This window comes from Vulpes lagopus, chromosome 11, assembly GCF_018345385.1.
Source record: "Vulpes lagopus strain Blue_001 chromosome 11, ASM1834538v1, whole genome shotgun sequence".
Classification (NCBI taxonomy): Eukaryota; Metazoa; Chordata; class Mammalia; order Carnivora; family Canidae; genus Vulpes; species Vulpes lagopus.
The window spans coordinates 103163255-103175287 of NC_054834.1; the positions used below are offsets into that span (position 1 = coordinate 103163255).

General features: G+C 35.2%; 1 long non-coding RNA gene across 2 annotated transcripts in view; it reads left to right on the plus strand.

The window, feature by feature from the left end:
• Positions 1-12033, plus strand: part of LOC121501443 — a 554541-nt gene that overhangs the window by 139597 nt on the left and 402911 nt on the right. For both annotated transcript variants that reach the window (XR_005990606.1, XR_005990605.1), the window contains exons 4-5: positions 6493-6689; positions 11770-11827. This is a non-coding gene — a long non-coding RNA (uncharacterized LOC121501443). The remainder of the gene's footprint in view (positions 1-6492; positions 6690-11769; positions 11828-12033) is intronic.

The window sequence follows — 12033 nt, forward strand, 5'->3', positions numbered from 1 at the left end:
CCGGGTCCGTGTTGCCCTTTGTCAGTGGTTCAATTCCAACAATTTCCTGTGTTCCTAGTTCCCATATACTTCACAAAAGTTCAAAGAGCCAAACAGTTGAAGGACTAATAAATACTGGTGCTCTATCACTCTTTTTCATGCAGTAGTGTGTCAGCGTTGGTTTTAATTTTTTTCAAATAGCGACAGTGTTTTTTTCCCCCCCCCCATGTAGTGACGACTTTTAAGATCTACTCTCAGCAACTTTCAAATATTTATTACAGTGTTAATAGTCCCCATTCTATGTACTATACCTCAAGAACTTATAACAGAAAGTTTGGACCTATTGACCATCTTCATGATTTTTTTTTTTTCTCACTCCCCACCTCTGGCAACTACCAATCTGTTCTCTGTGTAGACGTTTGGTTTTTTTTGATACCATCTATTGATGTCATACGGATTTGTCATTCTCTAACTTATTTCACTTAACATAATGTTCTCAGTGTCCGTCCATGTTGTCACAGTTGGTAAGATTTCCTTATCTTTCAGTGGTTGAATAGTATTCCATTGTGCATATGTACCACATTTTCCTTATCTACTCATTTTTCGATAGACCCATTGGTGGTTTCCATTCTTGGCTATTATAAATATTGCTACAGTGGACATGGAGAGGAGTATATCTCTTGGAGACCATGATTCCATTCCTTTTGAATATATAAGTAGAAGTCGAATTACTAGGTCAAAAGGTAGCTTTATCTTTCTTTTTTTTTTTTTTTTTTTGAGGAATCTCCATATTATTCATAGTAGCTGTCCCAGTTTAAATTCCCATCAACAGGGCATACAGATTGCCTATTCTCTACTTCCTTGCTAATAGACATTTCTTGTCTTTTTGATAACAGCGATTGTAACAAATGTGAGATGATGCCTTATTGTAATTTTTGATTTGCACATCCCTGATTAGGGACATTGGTTTGCACATCCCTGATTAATGACCTGTTTTTGTGTACCTATTGACTATTTGCATGTCTTCTTTGGAAAACTGGATATTCAGTATCTATGCCCATTTTTTAATTGGATTGTTTTTTTTTTTGTTTTTTGTTTTTTGTTTTTTACTATTGAGTTGTGTGTGTTCTTGATTTAGATATTAATTCTTTATCAGATAAATTTGCGAATATTTTCTCCACGTGGTAGGTTGCCTCTTCATTTTTTTGGTTTCTTTTGCTGTATAGATGCTTTATGTTTGATACTATTTTTTTTTTTTAATCTTGCTTTTATTGCCTCTGCTTTTGGTGTCCTGTCCAAGAAGTAATTGCTAATACCAATGTCCAGGGGAATACTACTTACCTTTATTTTTAGGAGTTTTAATGTTTCAGGTCTTATCTTCAAGTCTTTAGTTTAAGTTGACTTTTGTGTATGGTAGAAGATAGTGGTCCAACTTTATTCTTTTAAGATTTTATTTATTCATGAGAGGCAGAGAGAGAGAGAGAGAAAGGCAGAGAGAGAGGCAGGCTCCAGGCAGGGAGCCCGATGCAGGACTCGTTCTTGGGATTCCAGGATCATGCCCTGGGCTGAAGGCAGGTGTTCAACCCTGAGCTAGGGATCCCCAACTTTATTCTTTTGCATATGGCTGTTTAGTTTTCCCAGTAGCATATTGAAGAGACTGTTCTTTCCCCATAGTATATTCTTGGCATCTTTGTCATAAATTAACTGACCCTATTCATGTGTGTTTATTTCTAGAATCTCTATCCTTTCATTCATTTTATGTGTCTGTCTTGATGCCAATACCATACTGTTTTCACTACTACAGCTTTGTAACGAAGATTGAAATTGAGAAGTGTGATGCTTCTAGCTTTGTTCTTAAGATTGGTTTGGGTTTTGGGAGACTTTTGTGGTTCTATACAGATTTTAATATTCTAGTTCTTCTTAAAATGCCATTGAAATGTTGAAATTGCATCGTATATGTAGATTCCTCTGGTCAGTATGGACATTTTAACAATATTCTTTCCATTTACTTGTGTGTCTAATTTCAGTGTCTGATGGTATTCCATATATAGGGTCTTTTTAACCTCCTTGATTAAACTTAATCCTAGGTAGTATTCTTTTTGATGCAATTGTAAATAGGATTCTTTTAAGTTTTTCTGGTAGTTTATTATTATCATACAGAAACAACAGATTTGCATAGGGATTTGTCTATCCTGCAACTTTACTAAATTTAACACTTTTTTTGGTGGAGTCTTCATGGTCTTCTTTGTATAATGTCATCTGCAAATAAGAACAATTTTACTTTTTTCTCTGATTTGGATGCCTTTTATTTCTTGTCTAATTGCTCTGGCTAGGACTTCTAATACTATGTTGAATAAAAGTTGCAAGCGTGAATACCATTACCTTTATTACATTAAGGTGTATTTACCCTGTATTCTCTTGGAGAGTTTTATGAATGAACATTGAATTCTGTCAAATGCTATTTAGCCTCGCTGTGTTTGTGGCATTTTTTTTCCACTTTTTTCCTTTGTGATTTCTAGTTTCATTCTTTTGCAAAAAGATGCTTGAAATGATTGCAGTCTTCTTAAATTTGCGAGTTGTTTTTTGGCCTAATGTGATCTATTCTGGAAAATGTTCCAGGTTCACTTCAAAAGAACATGTATTCTGCTTTTGGATAGACTGTATATATTTAAGTTCTTTCAGTCTAATGTGTCATTCAATGCCACTGTTCCCTATGGATTTTTTTGTCTGATTTATCCATGAATATACGTGGGTATTAAAATATTCTATTATTGTATTGTTAATTTTTCCCTTTATGTCTTTTACATTTGCTTTATGTATTTAGGTGCTCCTATGTTGGGTGCATAAGTAGTTGCAATTGTTAAATCCTCCTGCTGGATTGATCCTTCTATCATTGTCATCATTTATTGCCTTTCTAGTTCTTTTATTAGAGGGTTTGTTTTAAAGCCTGTATTGTCTGATATAAATATATTATTACTCCAGCTTTTTTTTTCACTTCTATTTTCATAGAGTATTTTTTTCTCCATCTCTGCACTTTCAGTCTGTATATGTTGAGGTCTGAAGTGAGTCTCTTCCAGGCAGCATAAACATGGATTTTGTTTCATCCATTCAGTTACCCTCTATCTTTTGGCTAGACATTTAGACCATGTATATTTAAAGAATTTATAGGTATGTACTAAGTACTATTTTTTTAAAATTAGCCTGAAGTATGGTTTTACAAATATTTCTCCATTTCTTTTTCTGCTTTGTTGGGACAAGATGGCTATAGACAGATGGAGCTGGGTATTTTCCTTCCCCAGCTCAGTTAGGCTGTGGTAATACTCCAGCAGATTAGGCTCTGGTTAACTAGTACCCCCCCCCCCCCCCGGGCAAGCCTTGTTAAGAAGGGTGCTTTGGTATATTTCAAAATTTTTCCCTTTCCCCTGCTATAAGTGGGAAGTCGGAGATGTGTCCACACTGAGCCTCTGGTAATTTGACAGTTCCATTTCAAGTTTTTCTGCCCTAGGACTGGTTCCTGTGGTGGCTTATGCTTGTGAGTTTCTGTTCTTGTAAGTCAACTTCCCTGTATTCACCTGTCCATCTCTCTAATCTTGTAGGCAGTGAATTTCCTGGAGTTCCTCTCTTAGGCCCTAGGAGAGTCGATTTTTTTTCCCCATTCTATTCGGCTTTTCACTTCGCTAGGATGGAGTGGTGACTTCTAGCCCCTTACATATAGAATCAGAAATTCTTCTGTGAAGAAGAAATCAGGAAGTGTAAGTCCTCCAACTTCAATTTCATTATTTTTATCAGGATTGTTGTGGCTAGCCTTGGCCTAGACTTTCTATATGAATTTTAGGACCAGCTTGTCAATTTTTACAAATAAATGAGGGGAATTTTGATAGGGATTTGGTAGTATCCATAGATACAGTTGGTGAATATTGCCATCTTAATATAATTTGATCCATGAGAATGGGATATCTTTCCATTTATTTAGATCTTTAATACTAATATATTTATATATAATTTTTTTCTGTTACTGAGATGATCATATATTTCTGTCCTTGATGCCACTGACTGATTTTTTTTTTTTTTTTTTTTCCTAATGCCCAAGCTTCTTGCCTTCCTGGAATAAATACCATCTGGTCATCATGTATAATTCTTTTTCATGTTTTTGGATTTGGTTTGGTAGTATTTTGTTGAGAATTGTTGCATTTATACTCATAAAACCTATTGGTCTATAGGTTTCTTCCATTGTGGTGTCTTTTTTATCAAGGTAATACTGGCCTTGTAAAGTGAGTTAGAAAGTATGCCTTTGTCTATTTTTTGGAAGAATTTGACAGATTGTTAGCACTTCTCTAAATGTTTGCTAGACTACCAGTAAAGCGATTTGGGATTAGGCTCTTCTTTGTGGGAAGCTTTTATTAGTGTTGTTGCTATCCTAATTAATCTTTTTACTTGTTAAAGGTCTGTTGGGATTTTCTTTCCTCTGGAGTCTGTTTCGGTACCTGTGCCTTAGTAGCAAATTCTTCATCTCACCTAGGTTATCTGATGTGTTGGCACACAATTTGTCATTGTATTTCCTTGTAGACCTTTTTATCTGGAAAGTCAGTAGCAATAACCCTTCTTTCATTTCTGATTTTAGTAGTTTGAATCTTAAGCTTTCTCTGTATCCTGTAAGTCTCCCCTTTAGTAAGTCTAACTAGTTATCAGTTTTGTTCATCTTTTGAAGCACTAAACTTTTGGTTTTGTTGGTTTTCGGTTTTTCTGTTCTCTATTTCATTTACTTCTTTTGGGAGTTATATTCTTCTTGCTTTGGATTTAATTTGCTTTTATTTGCAAGTTTAAGTTACTGATTTGAGATTTTTATTCTTCCTTTCAATAGCAGTAACTCAGTCATTTTATTGCAATTAAAAAGCAATGTTACAGAAGTTTCCTGTAGATCTGGGAGAAAGTGTTATTCACACTAAATGATGGAATAATTTGTCTTGGGTAATATGATTGCATATGAAAAATACAAAAATGTAAATATGGATGCTTCTACATCAGCACTATCCAAGCCCTAAAATTTGGTTGATTGCATCTGAGTCCACACTGCTCCTTTAGGTAACACAAATAAAACTGCAAATTGCCTACTTTCTCCTTACTATTTATGAGATTGGCGATTTCATACCAAAACTACAGCAAAGAATGGCTTTGGAAACATCATTACTTTAGTAAAAAAGTTTGACACATAAATCTGTTGGCCAGCAAATTCCAAATGATCCTAAGTATTTATATCAAAACTCTTGGTCTTTTAATTGTTTTATCGCCAAAACAAAAAAGTGATAAAACAATCACTTTAAAAAAATCCCGGAGAGTGATGTAGGGGAGAGACAGCAAGAAGGAGAGAATCTTAATTAGGCTTCATGCCCAGTGTGGAACGTGATGCAGGGCTTGATCCCACAATCCTCAGATCATGACCTGAGCTGAGATCAAGATTTGGGCACCTAACTGACTGAGCCACTCAAGCACTCCAATCTATTTGTGCCTTTTAAAGTGTCTCTTTTTAACAGCTTATAGCTGAATAATATTTTTTATCCACTTTGCTAATTTATACTTTAATTTCTATATGCTCTTTTTTCCCCACCTGTTCTGCCCATTTTTTATGCTAAATATTTTCTGATCCAGCATTTTAATGTCCTTGTTTTTTAGATTTTTTATTAGTGATTGCCTTAAGGATTAGAATTAACATGTTAACTATAATCTACTTAAAATTAATACTTGCTTAATTTCAATTGTATACAGAAAGTTTGCTTCAGTATATCTATATTCCCTTGGCCCTTTGTGCTGTTGTCATGTTTATACATTAGTTTTTTGTACATTACATCTTTGTGCATCACAAACATCAGCAGTTCTATAATTGCTATAGTCAGTTGCCATTACATAAAGAGAAGAAAACAAATATATTTATTCTCTTTTGTCTGTACCTGTAGTTAGCTTTTTCTATGCTCCTATTTCTTGTAGCTTCAGATTTCTTTCTAATGTCCTTTTATTTCAGCCTGAAGTACTTCTTGTATTAATCCTTTTGAGACAGATCTACTAGTAATTCTTGGATTTGTTCATCATAAATATCTTAACTTCATTTTTGAAGGGTGGTTTTGCTTACATGGAATTCTTGGTTTTAGCATTTTGTCAATGTCATCTCACTGCTTTCTGGATTCCGTAGTTTAAGATGAGAGACTATTTATCTTACTATGGGTCCTGTGGATAAGATGGGTCATGTCTGTCTTGTTGCATTCATGATTTTCTTTGTCCTTGGCTTTCAAAAACGTTTAACTATGATGCTTAGATCTAAGTGTGGGTCTTTTTTCTTTATCCTACTTAAAGCTTGAGTTTCTTGGATAGTAAACCAATATTTTTCATCAAGTTTGGGAAGTTTTATGTCTGTGTTCAAGTATTCTTTATGTCCATTTGTTTCTCTTTAGGACTCTCATCTTGCATATTTTGCCCCACAATTCTGTCTTTGTTCATTTTTGTTTTCTTTTTATACCTTAGACCAAAGAATCTAAGAGAAAAGATATAGTCTGGACACCAACTGACTACTTAAACAGAAGGAGTGCTACTGTGGGACAGAAGTTTATAAGATTGCACTTATACCAAGAAAGATTAGTTCTTCATGTGGATTTGGGCATTCTACAGACTTGAGTATAAGATACAATTGGGCTTCTTCGCTGCATGTCCTTAGTTTCCAGGTATGTTCTAAGAAGCTGAAGTCAATGGAAGTCAAACAATCAAACCTATACTGAAAAATTTCTTTGGAGTTTTGTCATACTGTATTTGTAAACTCTTTGGGGGTTTTTGATTTATATGATTATGACTTTAAAAAAAGCCATTGGAACTAACCTCTCCTGAAATTTGCTGATTCTTTCTTTTGCCAGCTCCTACCTGCTATTGATCCTTTCGAGTAGTTTTTATTTTAGCCATTACTTTCCGATTCTAGTTTTTCCATTTTTTTAAAAATGTGTATCTCATTTTCTATTTGGTGAGACCTTATATTTCTGTTTTTTAGACATAGTTTCCTTTAGGTCCTTGAACATATTTAAAATAGTTAATTCAGTGTGTTTGTCTATTAAGACCAACATCTAGGCTTCCTTAGGGGCAATTTGTATTAACTTCCTGTGTATGGGACATACTTCACTGTTTCGTTGCATGCCTAATGATTTTCTGTTGAAAACTGGACATCATTAATAGATGCCTTTGTTCTAGAAATCAGATCCCTCCTTCATTAGTTTTGCTATTTGTTTGTCCTGAACTAACTTTACACAATTGCTCCTGATTGTTTTAGTAAATACCCCCAAAGAAAGGATTCTTCTCACTGACAAGTTCTGAGTCAGGTCAAATAAATGCCAGTCCTGTCAGTAATGGTTTTCAGAGAGCTGCCAAATAAGTCACCTGACAATTCTCTGGGAATGGGGCTGCTTAGGGAGCTCCACAATCCATTCTTCCCCAACAAATGGCTACTGGGATGATGGTTTTCACAGTGGATTGAAAGGCTGTTGGTCTTCATGAATATCTCAGAAGTAGAGCAGGTGAAAACAAGGTGAAGTAAAAATACCACAAAATAAAAGCACAAAAAGCCCCACAAAAGCTTGCTTTTACCAAGATACAGCCCATTTTCTTGAATAAATGGTCCCTGCATTAATGAGAAAACTATTGGTTAATTTTCAGAGTTTTAAGAGTTGATTTTGAGTTTCTTTTCTATTTTAATTGATTTTTGATAATGTAGAATCTACTATCACCTATTTTTTTAATAAAAACAATTAAAAATTCATCAAATCTGCTATTTTTGAATAGCATTGTGTTTTTGACTTTATATTATTGGTTATATCTATGATAGCAATATTTAAAGTTTTTTCAAATGATAGGATCACTACAAGGTTAAGTTTCTCCTTATAATCTATTCAGTCACAAATAATTTACAGGATCATATATAATGCATATATTTTTATATAATGAATATCTTACATCATGTGCCCAAGTAAAATACCTTTAAAAATGTCCTTACATGTAGTACATCTCATCATTTTTTTCCCCCTGCTCTTTCTCAGTAAACTTTTAAGAGAAACAGATAAGCACTGTTGATCTGCTGTATACCAGGAAGTACTAACAAGCTTTCTTCTAACACAGAAGTGAACAGTATGGTATCTTGACTCAGATTAGTTTTTGTGTAGCTGTTGGAGCTCCTCAAAAATATTCTGGTTCTCCTTCCATGCCCACAGGGGGATGCATTTCTCCATTCCATTGGAAGTTAAGTGTATCCTTGTGACTTTGAGCAATGAAATGTGAGAAAGTATGTGTTACTTCTGGTTAGAATCTTCAGGTATCTTATTCCTTTTCTCCTGCCTCACTGATGGTAGATAGATGGCAAGATGGCACCTTCATTAACTGGGTCTCTAAATGACCAGCAAGAATACACTATGCTGCTGACGAGTAGCATGAGTCAGAAATAGACTTTGAATATTTTAACCCACTGTGACTTGGGAGTTGTTTCCCAAGTATAACCTTGCCTATCCTGATACAGGTTAAAATCTCAGCTCTTCCAATAAGTAACTTTGTGACTTAAATGCAACTTGGTCCCAAGTAGAAGACCCAAAGTAAAATTATTTTATTTCACTGCCCTCCTTTATTAGAAAAATGAAGTTGAGGCCAAAGACTATACAGCTGCTTAGTGGATAAACAAAGACTAAAAGCCAGGCCTGTTCCCTCCCAATCCAGTGCTTTAGTACCCTATTAAAAGACATTTAGTGACCTTTCTAATGTCAAATAAGGGTCAGAATCTTTATTCTCAGCAACATTGAGACAAGATATTCTTCACTCCTCATTTTTAGTGTTTCTGGAAGTTTGACAATTAATCTAAGACTACACAAGAACAGTGGGAATAGTCTATTTATCTCTGCATGTTATGACTTGCTAACATTATTCAGATTTTTTTATGCTGCGCAGTTGAGATGATTCTCAAATATGTGTTTCCACTTGCTGTTGACAAAGTGAAATTTCAGTGTTGTCAGCTTGTAAAACTTCAAATCCTAGATGTCAGGCAATGCATCAAAACCTAATTCAGAAAAGACAGATATTGCTTCTTGTATCAGAATGTTGTTTAAAGCCATTAGCTATACTGCAATTCTCTTTGAAGAGTTCAAATTATTCCCATCTCTAAAATGACAGGTAGGGGTCATTCTCTTTCATCCAAAAAGCATTCAGACTACTGTAAATTATTGCTTATTACTGAAAATACTAAAAATTAGAATAAGTGTGATATATTGGCAATGGTTTTAATTATTGACTTGTACTTAATAGATTTGCTGTGGCATTATATTTACTGTGTTATATTTTGTCTACTCTCACCTTAGGGTAAGATTTGCTTAAGTATTGGAGATACAATAATTGAATGCTTATTTTCAGTTAAGTATAAACAGCATAGGTATACTACTTCCAAAAATATAATGTTAGTAAATAAGTGAAATGAGAAGACTTTTAAAAAGTTGAGATTACACATTCTAGATGATACCAGGGTGAATATGGGGCCCAGTTAATTTAGTAATTGAGTAAATACTTGGGCAGCTAATACTCCAAGCACAGTTCTTGGCACTAGAATAGAGCCAAGAACAAAATAACAACTTTGTGGTTGCAAAGTTTACATAATAGTAGGATAAACAGGTAATATAAAAGTAAATGATATTAGCTAATAATAAATGCTAGGAACAAAATTATAGAAGAATATAGGGATAGAGAGGGTGTTTTTAGAGAGTTATCTCTTAGGAAATGACATTTGAGCAGGAATATGCATGATGTAAGAGAGTGAGCCATGCTATTAAATGGGGGCAGATTGTTTTAGGAAGTACAGAGTATGAAGATCCTAAGGAGTGAAGAGTATTTGAGACTTGCAAAGAGGCCAACAAAGTGTCATGAGCAAAAAGAAAAATGACAGGAAATGGGAGGAAGAAGATAGCCAAAGCCAGCCAAGGTAGGATCTAATAGACTGCAGTAAAGATTTAGGAATTTATTTTGAATGTTGGAAAACTACTGCAGGGTATCCAAGATCTAAGTGATAGGACATAATTTCCATTAAAAAAAAAAAAAACAAACTTACTTTTGCTACTGTAGGGAAAACTGACTATTGATTTACCAGAGTAGAAGTTTTCTTGGAGAACCAGGTAATGAACCTAAGAGAAATGGAGCTGGTTTGGGTTAGGTTGGAATAGGATATTATTGAGATGTAGTTTTAACAGGATTCACTTGATGGATTAGAAGAAAACTTATGAGCAATATGGAGGCATTAAGGGTGGCATCAAGGTTTTTACTCAAGAAACTGGCTGCGTTATGGCAATGACTGCTGTGACAAGGACCTTTTAGAAGAACATGTTTGACAAGGGTAGATGAGAGAATCCAGGCAATCTCATCTACAAGGGTAGATGAGAGAATCCGTTTTGGATTTGCTAAGATAGAAATGCCCATTAGATATCCTAGAACAAGTATGACGATTCAGAGTTGAGGTTCACTCTGAAAATATAAATTTGGGAGTCATCAACATATAGAATGTGTTAAAGGCCATTGGGATGGATGAAATCACATAAGAGTAAATGACACTATAGCATTTAAGGGTTGGGGAAATGGGGCCCAGTAAAAGCTATGTGGGCAAGAAAGAAATCAAGAGAATATGCTATACCAAAATCTAAGGTAAAAAAAAAAAAATTAGGGCATCCTGGGTGGCTTGGCGGTTTAGCACCGCCTTTGGCCCAGGGCGTGATCCTGGACACCCGGGATCAAGTGCCACATCAGGTTCCCTGCCTGGAGTCTGCTTCTTCCTCTGCCTGTCTCTGCCACCCCCCCCCTCTCTCTCTCTCTCTCTCTGTCTGTCTCTCTCTGTCTCTCATGAATAAATAAAATCTTTAAAAAAATTTAAAGGAAGAAGTAGTAATGAGCTGTATCAAATGATGCTGAGAGTTTAAGAAGGTAAAGGAAGATTGGAAAAGCATGGGGGTAGAGATGAGACTGGAGGCTGCCTTAGATAGATATTATAGCACTGTTTTATGGTAACAGTGATAGAGAAGAGAGAGGAAATAATTGCCTCAGAAAATCTCTGGAGTAGACAGAGATGGGACCCAATATGTGAGACAGGATGGCCTGCATAGAACACAGTGAGTCCACCACGTCAGCATGGAGGCAGAGCACACATGGTTACAGACGCTTGTGGGTTGGAAGATTCAGTGGCAGAAGAATAAAGAAGGGCTGTTCTCATTTTATTTATACTTATTTATTTATTTTTGATGGAATTAGAAGAAAAGCCATTAGTTCTGGGTAAACAGCTTGTATTTTTGACTTCCTCATCAGACTTTTTATTAAAGTTTGGGATTGTGTCTTCTCTACCCTCATATCACACATCAAATGTCTGGCGCACATTAAATACCTCATGAATGATTGTAAAACTCAATAATGTCTAAAAATTACCTTTGCCTTCATCTTTACTATGTAATTTGAACGTACTTACACCAATGTTTATTTCTTTGGAGTAAAGTTCAAGGCAGGGTTTATGGAAGGTTGATGTTGAATATGTGACTTCAAAGCCAGGACCTCCTCTGCTGACATTTAATTTTACTTTAGAAGTAGAAGAGAATTGATCATCTCCGAGTCGTTAGACTATAGATTAGCAAAACATTTAAAGAAATATATCCAAATAGCCTGATCTCTTTTACACTAAGACAAATGTTTGAACGCCTGAGAACATTGTCAATGGCGATCCTAGCTCATAAAAATATATGAACCACTTTCCAGGTGAGAGGTGATGGAGTCTGAAAACTTCAGCCGTTTTGAAAAGAATCCCAAGAAAAGAGTAAGTTACAAGTGATCATTGTATATGTTTTTCTGTGTTGACTTTGAGTTTTCTCTCACAAAGATTTCTTAATCTCAACACTTGACACTTTGGTCTGGATACTCCTTAATTGTGGGGATGGCTGGGGGAGCTGTTCTGGGCATTGTAGGATGTTTAGTGGTATCCTTGGCATCTGTTCAGTAAATGGCAGTAGCACCTCTCTCCCA